Here is a 17,301-nt window from a genome sequence, read left to right on the forward strand (position 1 = left end):
AGAGGTAAATTCTCCGCAGAATCTTGTAAAACACCCAGAGGATCATCTCTTTGTGGTTCTGTCCTCTGGTGCCCTCTTCTGAAATACTCTGGCCACCATCATCTCCTTGGATGCTCACCTGCATCTCCTTAGCAAGAAGAGTCCCCTGGGACCCAGAGGGATCGCCTCCCTGCATTCCGGCCTCGACCCTCTCTCGTAGCTGTAAGCCATCACAGGGCTGGCCAGGTTCACCTTCCATATCTTAAGTATCTTCACTGCCTGGTGTCCAGTGTCTTGAAAGCCATATATCGTACAGTTTGTCTGTGTTAAGTTGCTTCAAGCAGACGGGTTCATCTGGTCCCTGTTAGTCCGTGTTGGTTTGACTTGGAATTTCCTACGGCACATGTATATTAATGACCAGAATCTTGGCATTCTACTTGGCTATTTGAGTTCGCTTAGAAAGTGCTAAAAAATAACAAATAATTTGGTGTGTTCCCTGTAATATCATCTATTCTAAGGACGAGGCATGTGAAATTCCTAAAAGTAATTGAAAATTTCAAACAGCCGTATTCACTCTCAGGGAGCAACAGAACTGAGGAGTTCTTGTATTGCACGTCTATCGCATAGAAGCTATTGCTATACTTGTTTTTTTAAATGTTTATTTATTTATTGATTGATTGATAGGGACAGAGAGAGAGAGAGAGAGCGAGCAGGGGAGAGACAGAGAGAAGGAGAGACAGAATCCCAAGCAGGCTCTGTGCTGTCAGCACAAAGCCTGATGCAGGACTCGATCTCACAAATCGTGAGAGCATAACCTGAGCCCAAATCAAGAGTGAATGCTTAACTGACTGAGCCATCAGGCGCCCCTATTTTTTTAAATTTTATTTTGTAAGTAATCTCTATACCCAACGTGGGGCTCAAACTCACAAGGCTGAGATCAAGGGCCACATGCTCTACCGACTGAAGCAGCCAAGAGCCCCTACACTTGTTCTAATGTAGTTTCACTAGGCCCTTGTTTTTCATTACTATTTTTCATCTATCATGTTCATGGATAGAATTTCAATTGGTACCCATTCACTGATAATTCCTCCTAACAGTTTTCTCAGCCAGAGCTTGGAAAAAAACAAAACACAACAACACTTCCTGCCAAGTCCTACGTCTTCCTCTGCTGCGGACACAGGCATACATCGTAAATATATGTGAAATCCGTATTTTTCCTAGCTACTGGTTTTTATATTGACCGGTCAGTTGATTTAAAATAAGGAACTACTCCAGAGAATCAAATTATATGCAAACCGAGCACTTCCTGCCCATAATATTTAGTGTTTAGGTCGTTTGGTTTGTGATCCATTTAATTAACATCTTTAATTAAAAAAAATAAATTAAAGGTAAATGGAGGGCCATAGTTGCTAAATTCCCAGCGAGGGTTTTCTTTCACCACCTAAGTCATTGGAATTCTGTTCTGCTTCATTGCACCGCCGGCTGTTGTGGAAATTTTAATGGCGCTGTCTTATGCAAAGGGTGTGCTCTACAAGTAAAACAAATACAAATGGGGAAATGTACACTTTGTACCTTTGAAAGGTTGCATGCAGCGGCCCCTGGGACTTGGGTTACAAAAACATCTGAAATGAGCTGGGCGGCGGGAACGTGGTGGGACCTGTTTGGGAGGAGAGACAGTTGACTAAGCACTGAATGATTTAGTGCGTCATCCATTATTTCCTGCCTGTCACTTAAACAGGCTATCTATATGCATGGTAGGACCAGGAGCGCGGAGAGGAGGTGGACACATGATTTATGGGCGAGGGCAAACACCTGTGGGTTAACCAGCTCAGAAATTAGCCACAAGTAGCATATTAGCGCAGCTAATCAGGCACGGTTCAGTATTTCGGTTTCTTGATTTGCCCATAAATAAGCTTCTATGTGGCTGCCCCGAGGCCTTCTGGTGATTAACTGCCTTGACCTACAGTAAAATACACAGACTGAGCAGCACAAGGGGGTTTGCAGGTGTGCACCGGAGTCAGATGACGTGAAACTTGTACCTCCGTGGGCAGAAGGTCTCTGAGTTTTGAGAATCGTGTTAAGAAGGCTTATCAGAGTACTTAACAATCAATTTAGTTTTCATTCCCCTACTCCTGTTATTATGTTGACAACTTGTAGACTGGCCCGCCCTGTGACCAGTCACTGGCCGTAAAATATCTTCTCCCTTAGTGTCTATCACAGAGCCTAAGGGGGGCGGGGGGTGGGTGGGGTGGGATTCATCCGTGTTACTGTTACCATTTTTAGTAAGATTCAAATCCTCTGTATTATACTTTTTTTGTGTATTTATTTTTTTGTATTTTTTTTTTTACACGGGGGCCTTTATCATGAGCTAGTGTGTGTTGCTTATATCTGGAAAGATCCCTTGAATCGTCTTCCGTTTATACTGATTAGGCTGCACTGTTACATGTTTGAAATGAAAGGCAGCATAAGCCAATAGCAGTGGATCTAGGAGAAACCTATTGTAGCCAGTCTGTTAAAAACGTGTTATACATTATTGACTAGGTCTTGCCTCTTCCTTTGATCTTAGAAGAGAGACAAGAGGTTTAATAAAAACCAAACAGTCAGGACCCTGGGGCAAATAGTCTCTGCACTTTAGTGCAGGAGTTGAAGTTAATTATAAGGACAAGATAATTGATCTGGATGACTTAGGTATGTACAATTTCGCAGGTGAAGATAAGCGCTCTAAAGAAACTAGCAATTCATCAGGACAATGAACGTTTTCCCCTGTTATTTAGAAGCTTTTTTCCCCCCCCCAAATCTTTTAGTCTAATTTATGCTGCTGGTTGTTTCGCTCCTGAACTTCTGTTACCCCATGTAAAACTCCAGTTACCTTAGGAGGGTCAGTACGATGGCTCGTTCCAAGGTCTTCCCCTGGCTGACCTCAGATCATCATAAACCTTGGGAGAAAGGGCAAGGGCATAACCAAGCTGCTTGTATTATCTCTAGTTAGCAGTGGTGAGAACAAGAATGTGTAGTTACGGGGTGGTTAGGAGTGGAGATTAAAATATGGATACAGAGAGACGGTAAGGAGTCAAGGTGGTAACAGAACCGTGTGCAGAATGGTAGGCGGATGGTACTCTGAGTGCCCAAGGGCAGAGAAGGCACAGGTCCTCCAAGATTACAAGCCCAAAATAGTGGTGTCACTTCTAGAAAAGAAGTTCAGAAGAGGTCACCGAGAGATAGTAAACTATTTTAAGTGTGTTTCCATTTGTAAGTTAATACATGCAGGAGAAACCCAGCTGAGATCTGAACGCTCAGCCTTCTCTGCCTTGAGAGTTACATTTTAAACCAAACAGGACCCTGTGGACACTATTCCTCAAGGCAAGCGCATGAATTGCAAATGGTGACTGCTCAAAGCTTTCCCAGGGGTTTGCTTCCTGTTGGGAACCCTTCGATGATTTCATCCGTTTACCTGTGGAAAAACATCGCAATGGCCAGCCTGAGCCCCACACTCAGGATGTTTCCGTGCTATTACTGATGTGCAAAGGCTACAGATTTGGCACCACTGACTTTCTCTCATATTCTTCATGGAGTAAACCTGAGCCTCTTGTTCCCTGCAGCCCTTCTCTGAGCTGAGGGAAAGCATCCTCTCCCTGCCCCTATCCTTGCCGCGTCTATCGGCAGAGTCTTCTGGAGAGTCCGGTCCTTTGCCTTCTCACAGCGCCACGTGCGTTTCCTTCAGCCGAGGGGTCCAAATATCGAAGCTCCATGACAGAGGCAGGCAGAGGAGGTGACAGACAAATAAACGTTCATCTCCCTGAACTTATCACCGGCGTCCCCATAAATAGCATAATTTTCCAGACTCCATTACTTATGGTAGAACCAATAGTCCCATCAAATATCCATGTGGGTTTTTTCTATCTTTGACTCTAAGCATTGGCGTAAGGTCATATCAGTAATTCTTGCCTGTGGACCTTGAGGGGAAATGATGGGTCACTTCGAGGCCAATGCAATTGAGAGTATATGTGATTGACTTATACTTCACCCCCCTACATCCCCCACCCCAGTCCTCCAGGCTGGAAGCGTGAAGTTTCCATTTGTTGATAGCCTGAGCCTGTGAGTCCCCACCTGAAAGTGAGTTGTTTGTGTAGACCACCAGGTCCACACTGGACCAGCATTTCAGTTAGCGATACATTCTTGTTCCGTTAGTCCAGCCTCGCCTACCTTACTGATGGAACCGCTTTCCAATGGTGTTAACACTAGCCAAGGTCTCCTTCTGGAAAACGTATAGAACAATACCACTGGATTTAAATGAACAAACCCATGGAAAGCGCTATAAAAGTGTATGGCGTTGTCCGATAATTGTTAGCTGTTATAATTATCACCTACAGAATTTTGTTTCTCCACAGGATTACAGAGCAGATCAGAACACATCCTTCATTTCTCCAGTGAACAAAATAAGTGTTCTTCCCGACATGACTTTTTCAACGTCACTTTTTTTCTTTTAAAGGGGGAAATATCAAAATGATTCCCCTTCAGTCTTTCTGTTCTCTTCTCATGGTTATTATTCTCTTGCGATCAACTAACATAAACCCATTTCAGTTGTGCAGTATTTTATATGCTCTGAACTGGGGGAACATTCTTTTCCCATCAAAGCCATTGAAAAATCACTCTGCCCTGAATAGAAAGTCTGAAATTTATTTGAGAGAGAGGGTCTGCGGTTAACTCCATGTATCCTGGGAGGTCCACGTTAGCTTACACAAGTTTTAATTGATTCCTAATTGCTTTTGTGTCATCTTTATATACGAGGAGACACATTCAAAGTAGAGAATAGTAGTTGGTAGTCCCGTTTCTTCCACAGGGTTGAAAGAAGGCTGTTGTTTGTTATGAACACTAAGCAGTGCATGTGATCATTAGTAATTCTTTACATCTGTGTTTACCTCTGAAGAGCTTTGAGCTAATGCATTCTGCACATATATAAGTAGCCAGAAAATCAAGGAAAAGATCTCATTTTTTTTCCCATGGACGTTACATGCTTAACATGATTGGCAAGGCATTACGATTCCACCTAACTGAGAAGGTCCTCTTGGCTAAGTACTTACCATTTTCTGACTTTGCACGTTGGCTACAGGACATCCTAGCATATTAGTAATGCTATAAATGATTGGCGATACTTTCAGATTAGCAGCCCTCTAAAGAAAGAAAGGGTCTTCAAACTTTCTTTAAAAAAAAAAAGATTTTAATTTTCATTAATTTCAACACCCAACATGGGGCTCGGACTTAACAACCCCGAGATCAAGCTTCACACGCTCCGCCGACTGAGTCAGCCAGGTGCCCTCACACTTTCCATTTCAACTTGAAGCTGGTCTGAGGATCTCTTCGAGAACATATGTGGTGACTATAGTTGATAAAGTTGTATTACTATATAATCAACGTTTTCTAAGAGAGTAGAATTTAGTGGTCTCACACGCACAAACCTGGAATTACGTATGGGGAAGGATGTGTAAATTAATTCGATGGGGGGACCCTTTCCCAATATATAGGGACAACAGATCATCGCTTTGCGGACTTTGAATCTCTCACGATGTTATTTGTCAATTATATGTCAATGAAGCCGAAACGAATAAAGAAGTAAAGGGTTTTGCCAAAGCCAGTGGGGTAGACTTCCCTGCAGCCTAAAATCAATCCTCAGAACCAATCCTTAAAAAGGTACAGGGTACAAAGTAACTCCTCTTCAAGCCTTTCTGTAGGGAAAGCTCAAACCAAACGCTACCTTTTCAGGAAGGTGGGAAGAAGGAGGTCATTCCAGGCATTCCTGTTAGAAACCACTCTCAGTGGCTGGCTTCCGGTGGGACCGTGAACTAACAACATGGGCTGCCGAGGGCCAGCGAGAGGACATGAACAGGTGTCTTAATGGTGCCTTCGCCATGGCTTGTCCTGATTCATCCTGCAGGTGTGGGTGGGTGCCCTGTGGTGGCATCGATCCTGTTCTCGCCCATCAGAGAATATTACAGCTGCCCTTGCATGTTTCGCTGTAAGGTAAAGCTAGTTTCTCTGCCCTTCTGGTATCTGAAAATGCCTTTCGCGGTAGTTACTATATTGCACATGCCTTCTTTCTATGGGGTGTTTTCGTCACTAACAAATATTCACAAATTTGGGGCCTGTGCTGTCTCTACAAATACCTCATACGTTATTTATTTTGCCTTAAACCCTGAGACTTCTTCATTGCTAGTGTTCCAACATTTGGTTCTATGTGTAATGTATAATGATTCCAAATTATTTTTGAAATCAAAACTACTCTTTTGTCGGTCATTTATAGAGTCAGTATCCTCAAGGGATAATTGTCTCTAAAATTTTATCAGCAAAGATGAAGCTTGATTCATGTGGAATAAGGCCTTTTCACAATAAAGCTTGATTCATGTAGAGCAAAGGCATTTTTTTTTTTCAGGAACAAGATTGCCATATATTTAATTCTACTTAAGCCTTTTTTGCTAAGCCCAAATTCCCCTTTCTGCCCTATCGCTTAGAGGCTTCTCATTAGAATATATTCATGGAAGAATCACGCCTACCTTGACATCACTGTTTTCTTTTCTGGACAAACAGAATGCTTAAGACACAAAGGTAGGGAGTGCACTTTGTTGTGAGGTTGCATAAACAAAAAAGTGAGTTTGTGCAAAGGCAGCAGGAACTAGAAAATGCTGATTAAGAGTAAAAACAAAAACAAAAACAAAAAACTGGGAGCCTGGGTGGTTCAGTCGGTTAAGCATCCAACTTCAGCTCAGGTCATGATCTCACGGTCCTTGAGTTCGAGCCCCGCATCAGGTTCTGCGCTGACAGCTCGGAGCCCGGAGCCTGCTGCTGATTCTGTGTCTCCCTCGCTCTCTGCCCCTCCTCCACTCACACTCTCTCAAAAACGAATAAATGTTTAAAAAATAAAAAAAAAAGAGTCGAAAAACTGTGTTCTCAGTCCCATCTTTGATCATCCAACAATCGAGAGACAATAAAATAGGTCAAGACCCCTTGGCCTCATTGAAAGGTGCGGCCGTCCTGAAACAAAGAGTTTCTGGCCTGGAAATGTACCCGTTTTCAGTTCAGGAACCTGAGGCTTAGAAAGACCACCTGCCTTGTGAAAGGTCAAGCAGTAACAACTAGAAGAGGCAGGTCTAGGAAGGGAGTCCTCGACTCCCAGGTCCAGGAAGATCAGCAATTCTGCTCTCTAAACGCTGAGGGCTTGTGTGGTGGCTGTATCAGCCTTGCAAGGTTGCAGTGACGGTTAAGGAAGTCAGGGTCTACAAGGCATCCAGCGCAGCACTTGAGATGTGTAAACACTCTCTAATGCACCGATCTAATGGATCCATCTGTTGGTCACAGATGGTAATTGGTGGCAGGGGTAGGTGGGGGCGGGGGGGAGGCTCTTGCTTTGAGAATCTTCCTAGTTTTACTCTAGACGTTGACCTGGCCTTTTTATAATGCGATTTATTTCTTGAAAGTGAAATCTGCTGTTGACCTCTGTGGTAGACATCTTCAGCTCCTGGGCGATCAATCCCTTCCCCTTAAATGTGCAAAGATGTCAACGATTCACTCCTTACGGATTTATATAACAGAATTGACGGATGTCGCTTCTGAGACTGGACACGCAAAAGGCCACGGCTTCTATCTTGGGGCCTCTCTGGAACTCTGTCTTACGTCGCCTGCTGCGGTACCCCGAGGATTCTGTCACTGTTGAGGAGCTGGACAGTACATTACCCGGTCCCAAGGAAGCCCCGGCTGCTGTCCAGATAACAGCTTGACTGGGGCCTCACGTGGGATCCTGAACCAAGGATCCCAAGAAGCTATACCCAGTGTCCAGACACACAAAAACTGTCAGATAGTAAGTCTTTGGTGTCCGAGGGACAACACACATTGGGGAAACTGGTCACGTAGCACTGATGAACTCATAAACGTGTTTTCTATAGAAAATTCCAGACGTGTGTATTGGGTAACCATTGTTTTCTCTGTAGGCTGTTCTCCATTATATTTTCATTTTAGAATTAAGGCTAGATTTCAATACATACCATGCTGAATGACAAGATCAGAAATGTCCATTCTCGAGAAATGAAGTCTCAGAAGACTGATATAAAATAAACAGTTTAAATCACGACCTTAGCTCGATAAAACTGATATCGCTTATTGTGGTTCATAAAATATTACTAAGTTGATCTCATTAGGATATTTTAAAGCATCATGATGGTGGCCCATCCCGTCATCATTCTTTCACTTACTTGGCAGATGTTTGCAAAACATCCCACTAGATGTTAGGCACTCCTGCCGTGGAGATAATTAGGACCCAGAATCTACTCTCAAGGAGATCAGAGTTCATCCTATTACTTTTCCATTTTTAAGCTGTTCCAACGCAACAGAAAAATCTTCCGATAAGTCTAACGGGAAATTTAAGGGAAGGATTAGCACCTTAAATTATGAAACTATCTAGATTAACCAACGGCAACCGCTCAGACACGAACATTGTGGAAGGAATCTACTTCTTTTAGCCAAAGGGGGGTTTATATATCAGGTACAGACAACTCAAAATGGCTACATGAGATCAAGAACTGTTTGAAAAGAGAAAAGCCCAAAGAGAAAAAAAGGAATGTATTGTAAGAACCCTGACCAGATATCTGATGATTCTTGGAACAGCCCTTGAGATGTCAAAGACGATAATACAGTAACAACATTTGGGAAGTATTTCTAGACTTACACTTAGCCTTTTGGCAGGAATTTATTAAGACAGAATAAGCCTGTGACTTTTCAATTCCGAGTACAATTTGTTTCTCTAATACATCCGCAGGAGTAATGTGTGATGGAATTTTTCCTTCGCCAGCCCCTCCAGTGTGGATGATGATATGCTGTAATAGGTTCTCACAGGCCATATCTCAGCAATATAAAACACAACACATGTACATCTGTGGCCCAGTGTCAGTGCCTTAAATGTACATCAGAAATGCATTAAATTTTCTGATTGCTATTCTGTTTGTACAGCTTGTTGGTTCAGATTTTCCCCTGTAATGCACTCTGTTGATTACCTGGAATTATCAGTATATCTTTGGCAGAACAAGCACACCTTATTCAGAAAAAACAGGCATAGAGACGTGGCTTGAGCCCTTTTGGTGTGAAGAAAAACAACGGAAATATTCCTGGGAAGTTAACACAGGTAACTACGTCCTTGTTTACAACCCCGTCTCGGAGGCATTTTAACTTCCAGGTAATCTGGTCGGTATAGTCCTCCCAGAATGCTCTCAAGATTCTCCCCAAGTGCTGCGGTGCAGGAAACAAACACGTATGCAAATCTCTCTCCTGAAAGTAGAGGAAGAAGGAAACAGATTTCTGGGCTGCCTCCACGCAGGCAGAATGCCCTTCGTTTCTTCTTGCAAGCCTTGGAAGGTGTGCAAATACATTTCAATATACATAATGTCCAGGGTAAAAGTTGGAAATGCTTTTTGGAACCTAGCTGGCTCACATTAGCAATGGCTAACTTTTCTGAGCCATACGATTCAAATAATTACTTTCGTGTCGAATATCTTTCCTCATATCAGAAAATGTGTGTTGAAGTATAAACTATGCCTGTCAGTGCATATAAAAAACCATCTCCTGACTTGGTGGAATATTTTACTATTACTGTCAAAGACCTTGTGTGTGTGTGCGTGCGTGCGTGTGTGTGTGTGTGTTTTATATACAAAGAGCCGTCACACTACACCCATTAGGTTGGTTTTTGAATAGTGAAAATGTAACTACAACTTTTGGTCCTTTTCTTTTTTGAGTAGTGACATGACTTGTAAAGTTTAGAAATATACTCAATACTCAAAGGACCACCAAAAAAAAAAAAGGGTAGCACTAACAAAAAAAAAAAAAAAAAGAGGGAAGGTTACCTAAAATATTCACTAACTTTTTTTTTTTTTTTACTATTTATAAGAACAACAAAAAGGAAAAAAGCATGAATCCTCGTCCACCTGGGTCTTAAGTGGAATTTGTCATTTGCAAATGCTGCTGGCATTATTCTCATTGCCCCAGTACTAAAAGTTTTAGAGAACAAATGATTCACAAAAGTAGCTGTTATTCATTGAGTGGCTCTGATGTTCCGGGCTCTGTGCTGGACACTGGCGAGAGAAATGGGAAAAATATTTCTACTAAGTTTTCTGATAGAATTTTAGATTAATCTAAAGCCTTGTGTATTTACCTACAACACACTGAAAGCTCCATTTGCTGTGTATTTAGCCAACTGATCTCGTGGCTTTAACCTGATAAACTTATCCCTTTCCATTAGTCTAAACACCTGTTCTGGCTAATCAATCAAAGGGTGTTTCCTCGCTGTGACTCTCCTGACACTGTTTGGGAAGAGTGTGGAAAATCAGATACACACATCATACATAATTTTCAATATGATTACAGATCAGGAAACTGAGTTGCCCTGTATGCCTACATTTGTGACTGTCGAGAGGGAGACAGAAACTGAATTGTATCCGCTGGACTAAAATGATCTGATCTTACCAAAGCCCCGCCCGATACCTCTTTCTCTGTTGAGCTCTTTCCCTGATAATCTATTTTTTTTTTAACATAAATCACCATCTGTTGAACAATGTTCTAACCTCGCTGTAGCCTGAGGTTAAGCAATCTCAAGTATCTGCCGTGCACATCAGAATTAAGCGGGAGGTACAAGAAAACAATGAGACTATGTTTGCCTTACTTTCTGGAAGAGGTGGTACAGGGGCGGGGGAGACGCAGAGGGCATCCACTGCCGGATGCTTTGCTCTGAATCTTTTAGGACAGGTGACGGGGGAAAATGATACGGACAACATCCAGCTTCTTGAAGCATAAGGAGGGACCCACTTGCACCTAACACTTCCATGCATTTGTTGATATGACTCTGTTGTAATAATGCAGTCAGAAGGCAAAGGTCTTCTCTGTTACATTTTCTGTAACTAAAAATCAAACCTGCTGGGAAAGGCTACGTCCATACAGAGCATTGCTTCTACATCCATCAGTGCCTGGTTTCTTGCAACTAGTGAAAACATCGTCCAAAGCAAAGGGGCATTAATTTTGGAGGCAAAGGAAATTGCTTAATTCAGTGGCCCAATCTCCTTGGCCCAAGTAATTCAAGGTCCCTGGGAACACGGCCCGGGGCAGTAGTTCAGGAGTTACTGAAGTGTTCTCCCAGACACTGATTCCCTTTAAAAGCTGCTTCGCTCAGTTTTAGCCATTAACTAGACAACCGTCTTTCACACAGTGGCAAGGCAGGACAAACATTGCACCCGTGCTTGTTCAAAGGACCTGAGTCTAAAGCTGTTAGGAGCATGACACTTGGTCAAAACTCTAATCAAGGGTGTGTTTAGGGTTTATTTACAATCATCTGTTGTTGGTTTATATATATTTATATATATGGTTTAAATATATATATATATATATATATATTTCTCATCTTTGTAATGTATTAGGACATGATTAGAAACTCATCAAAATCTTACGTATGCATGTATGCATTTTTAGGGGGGTGGTTAATTTGTTTAGGGCAAACAGTCAAGTTTTGATGTGGAACCTAAGCATAATGCTGTTTACAATTCAAGTGAGTTAACATACAATGTAGTCTTGGCTTCAGGAGTAGAACCGGTGATTCATCGTTCACATATAACACCCTCCTTAATGCCCGTCACCCATCTAGCCCTTCCCCCCACTTACCACCCCTCTAGCAACCCTCAGTTGTTCTCTGTATTTAAGAGCCTCCCGTGGTTTGTCTCCCTCTCTGTTTTTATCTTACTTTTCTTTCCCTTCCCCTATATTCTTTGAGTTTAAAATTAGGACTATTTACAGGGTGGAATTTTAATAAGTTCTTTACTCTCTACATAGTGATGTCTTCAGCAGTTCTAATGTTACTATGAAAGAAATAAGAAGAAGGAGAGGGAGGAGCGGGGGAGGAGGAAGAAAAATATCTAGTACAATCTATAAGAAATTCCAAGGTCTTTGGGATTCAAAGTCTGAATTGTTTCATTTCCTGTTCTCAGCTATGCCACCTTGGACAAGACAATCAATGTTTTGTAGCTGCAGATTCATCATCTTTAAAAATGGAGGAAATAATAACTTCCTTGCTGCCCTCACAACCTATTAACCTAATCAAGTGCTCAGAAGAGCTTGGAAGATTCTTTAGATACAGACATCTAGCAATCTGGTTCTGAACATAATGAATATAATACACATCGTGATAGGAAATAGGAAATAAAGAAAATCTGGGTAACAAGGTAAAGAATGCAGAAAATAAACAAGGACATAAGTTTGATTCTTGCCCTGTCTTTGTTTTTGAAAGAAGAATGCAGGCAGTGTCAAAAAGTCTAAAAGGCAGCTTTCTCCATAAGCTGGTGATGGGCTGGCCTATTGTAGCTGCCTACATGTCCTAGTATGCACAAAGAAAGGTACGTGTCATGGGAAATTAGATGTGTGCAGTATTTTAATGTTCAAGAATTTGCAAGCCATAGACCTCGGCGCTGTTACTAACATCAAACATGGAGACACTTGAAAAGGTCTGTACTGAATACGGAACTGTATTTCCATAGCTTCCTTTAGACACGTCATTTCTTTCTTTTGGTGACTTTTAATCATCTCCTATAAAATTGCGTCTTTTTTTCAAGATGATACATTTCGAGAAAAGTATCATTACCAACAACACGATCTCTGTGTTTTAAAGTTTTTGCAATTTGCAAACACCGACTTTTTGGTGGGGGGGGGGGGCGCGTGTGTAAATATTTAGGCAAGCCTCCCTCTCAAACGCTTTTTCACATGCGTTAGCGTCGCCATCGCGTGGCTCTGTTCCTGCCACCTTCAAGGAAATTCAGAAGATAATGCTAAACTTTTATTTTCAAGCATCCATTAGTGTGCGTGCATATATTTGTGAGGTCTTGCGTGATGCTTTTTAAATATGTAACTTTAATAATCAACCAGCCTGAGACAGTGTGGCCTTGGATGGCTGGTCTCTATCTTTCTAATGCCATCAGTCTGAAAATGATCCTGTGTGTCCCTTGCTTCTGCCAGTTGGCACTTTAGCCATGCTGACTCTTTATGTTGGTCAGCTCTGGCCTCGTCACATCCTTCCCTTGAAAACGTCTGAAGGAATGTTTAATTTGGGTCTGCCATCCAAGTGTGACTCCTCTGTGTAATTTAAGGAAGGAAATTACTGGATGAGACTAGGCAAGAGGTTTTAAGCTTGTTTATTTTGACCCTCAAAGGCCATCAGATGCTCAGCAGGTTCGGTGCTCCTGCAGGAGCAAAGACATGTAGCTGTCGAGTTAAAGATTGGAGACATTTCTGTGCTTCTCAGCCTTACTAAGGCACTCAGCCTCCTGACATAGCCTTAGAAGGATTGAGGCAATGGTCAGAAATCAGCGGGAGCTAAGAGCGTGTTCAAAATTGCATTTCCAGAGCCCACACTTGGTACTGGGCGCTAACACTTTAAACACACCGTATCGCTTAACTTGTGGAGATAAGTAGTTTCATGGAATAATGCTGGAGAAAGGACCTGGTAGCTTCTGTAACTGTTTCTGTATCTAATCAATGACTCTGTTCTCCCTGTATACATATAACTATTGATATCTACATACATATGCACTCATATCTAATGTAAGTATCTCTACACCGGTACCGGCAGCAACAGCAACACCCATTTCTATACCCAACGCATGTCTCTACCAACATTAATATCATCACGTGCATCCGCACATACGTGTAACCTGTGTCCTTATCAACATCTGGAGTTACATATATGTGTGAGTAACTATCACCATGGGCATCAGCAGCGACATCTATATCCGACTTAATTCTGTATCTTTGTGAACGTGTGTCTCTCTAGGGATTTGCCATCAGCATTGACAACTGTATCACCACCTACATCTCCACCTGTCTTTACTTCCTCATATCTGAACTGTGTCTGTGACTATGTGTGCACCTGTTTCGGTGTCAACATGGACATTCGCGTCCACATCAATCTCCGTATTTAATCTATTCCCACGTCCATGGCTATTTCTCTATCGACATCTCCACAGCAAAGTTCTACGTCTACATCTGCATCACATCTGTGTTTATGTCTTTGTCCCTATCTATGAATCTATATAACTTCGGTGCCAGCCTCAGCAATGACACGGACATCTGCACCGACGTGTATATCCAACTCATGTGTATCTTTATACTGATGTTGCCATTTGCACATATAAATTTGCCTCTGCACGTACATGTAACTCCACACCTGTATCTACACATACATCTCTGTTGTATGTCTATAGCTGATCTATATGTTGATTTTGATATTTATACTTAATCTACATCTCTGTATCTCCGATCTAGTATTTATATCTGTTTTTACATCTCTATGAAACTGACATTAGCATCAGCATCCACATCTCTGTCTACTTCTCTGTAATCTTACATCTCTGTAATCTGTGTACCTACATATATGTGCACACATATAACGTACATCCAACTCTTTTTTTTTAAATTTTTTAAGGTTTATTTATTTTTGACAGAGAGCACAGAGCGCCAGCAGGGGAGGGGCAGAGAGAGAGGGGGACAGAGAATCCGAAGCAGGCTCCAGGCTCCGAGCCGACAGCACAGAGCCCGACGCGGGGCTCCAACTCACGGACTGCGAGATCGTGACCTGTGCCGAGTGGGACGCTCAGCCGACTGAGCCACCCGGGTGCCCCCATGCAACTCTTGACCGCATCAACTTCATTTATGTCCATATTATTTACATCTGTATGTCTAGATATCCGTACGCATACATGTTTGCATACGTATATCTATATAATGCCATCTAGATCTGTCGTTTCCATCAGTAGACTGAGTAGTGTAGAGACTTCACACAAGTTTCTCTCTCTCCTTAATGAGCACGTGGAGGGGAGTACAACCCCTTCTTCCTTTCCTTGCACATCTACTTTTCCTACTTCTGAGCCGGGGAGGTAGCATAAGAAGCTCATGGTCAGACTTTACAAGAATGTGACAAAAAGGCCATAGAGTCACTGAAATATAGTGAAACACCCGCGTGTGCTGTTCTTAGCATTTCTGTATATGGCCACACAGAATCAGTGGCTGCTACAGAGATAGGCATTCACTCCGTGGTGACAAAACAAACTTTGCTGGACGCGGTTGGGTGACAGAATTCTGATTTTCACGTAGCGAGCAAGTTCCCCGTAGGGCAGGCCAACTTGTGGTGTTTCCTGAACCATGCCGGACTGGCTTCGGTCAGCGTGCTCTTGGCCCTGCAAGCTCACGAAGCCAGTGCTGTGGGCTAGGGCCGAGGAGGTCTTCATGCACACTTGCGAAAGAGGGGAGGAGAGGAGATAAAGAAACTCCCCCTCCCCCAATATCAATGCTGATAAAAGGATTGCACATTTTTCTCAATTTACCTGTAATTTTTAAAAGCCCTAGTCTTTTCAGATGTCATTTCAGCCACACAGGATGTTACACGGTGCAGTCGTTATTCAGTTACTTTGGGCATTCTCTCAAAAGCCACTGAGAATATGTTTTCATAACTAATGTTATGAAACTAATCTCTTGCGAAACGTTTAGCATAGAGAAGCACTGTAACTTTTGCTGGAAGACTGAGAACTTTCAGGCTGTAGACAGGCAATAGCTTCTTTCTGGACTGAGAGCTGTTTCGTGGTGACAGCTGTCTCATTCTTGTTTTTCATGGAGTTTCACCTGTGAAGAGCTCTGTGCCTAACCTTCTAATCCTTAATTTTGCATCCTTCTGCTTGACAGCCGTCTCTGCGATGCACCCTCTACCTGAGACCTGGGCAGTCAGCTGAGCAGTCACACTGCCCTCTCGGGGTGGGTGATGGGACAGTTGCCTCCCTCTGACACACAAGGACCTGGGGTCTGAAGTCCCGCCATGAGTCGATCCCGGGTTTGCCTTTGGCTCAGAGTCTGCCGGTGCCTGGCCCCTGACTTGTGCTCTGGGTGGATTGCTGCTCAATCTTCCAGTTGCCGGGAGAGATCTGGTTAAGTGTCGGGGGAGCCTGACTGGTAGTTGACAAGGAATCTCCGTGTCCCCGTAGGCTCCTTGTACATGGTATGAAGAATAGAATTACCACTGCACGCACCTCTGCAAGACATCCCAAGCTTTCCTCTTTCCCACAGAGTGGCAGTCTCGTTGTATGACAAGCCCCAGAATGAGCCTGGGGATCTGCAGCCGGGCAGGAGTCCTAGAAATATTCTACTTCCACTTGGGGGCACCTCCGTCCCACTGCCCTGGGATTTCGCAGCCATATCCCTTGGGAAGCCCAAAGCTCTCATACGGCAAATGGGAAATTCAGTACTGCTCTTCCAAATAGCTCCTTTTTTTCCTTTAAAGTTGCCCCCACTCCGATGTCACCAAGCCTTGATCCATCTGTGACCATGTAAGACATAGTCATGTGACTGCTGTGTATCTTCCTGTCATTGTTCCACCCGCTCTCCGTGCCGGGCTAGCCTGCCCTGTGCTCTTGCACGCTGAGACTCTTGGACTTCATCAAGTAGTTCCCTTCCTCTGCAGCTTCTCACGAGTCCAGGCCAGAAGAAAAACCAACAGGGACTCGGAGGGACATCAGATAGCAAGGTTGGAGTGCCTTTCCATGTGATGTTTCCATGGCTAGATCTGTCCCTGAAGTGCAGGCCACGGGTCCAGATAGTTGGCCCATTACACATCATCCGATACCTGGTTTCTAGTAACTGCCCTTCTGGTGGCTCTTCAGTTCTTACAGATGGGAATTTAGCCCAGCTGTCACCAGCTTTAGGCTCTGTGTCATCTCTGCAATCCCTTGAAATCTATCCATTTACTCCATTGCAAATACCCTTACTTAAAGTCCTCCCCAGTTGTCTCGTTCCGAGTGTGCCTTCAGTTACCCGGGGGTGGGGGTACTGAGTAGTACAGTGGCCCTGAGGTTAGCCCTCTAATCCTCAGAACCTTTGAGATTAGCGTTTTATCTCAGGTAGATGCTAACCTCAACTTGACTTTGAGCAAATAACATAATCGTTTCAATTTAACCTGAAGTTCATTCACCTATTCATTCGTTTATTTGTTCTGTCAACAATGTTAACTGAGTTCCAGGCACTGTTCTCGAAATGAACCCAACAGACCCAAATTCTGCTTTCCTGGGGCTCATGTCCTTGTGGAATAAACACACGAAAAACAAATTAAAGCATATGTCTGTCAGATGGTGCGAAGTACTTTGGCAAATATGCAATAGTGTGAAGAAAACAGGGAGTGAAAATTTGGGGTCGTTACCGTTCTGGATAGAAAGGTCAGGGAACACCTCTCTGGTGACACTGAGCTGAGACCTGAAGACGGTGATGATG

This window comes from Lynx rufus, unplaced genomic scaffold (assembly GCF_022079265.1).
Source record: "Lynx rufus isolate CCGP_SWC_20201006 ecotype Redwood Valley unplaced genomic scaffold, mLynRuf1.p SCAF_1, whole genome shotgun sequence".
NCBI lineage: Eukaryota > Metazoa > Chordata > Mammalia > Carnivora > Felidae > Lynx > Lynx rufus.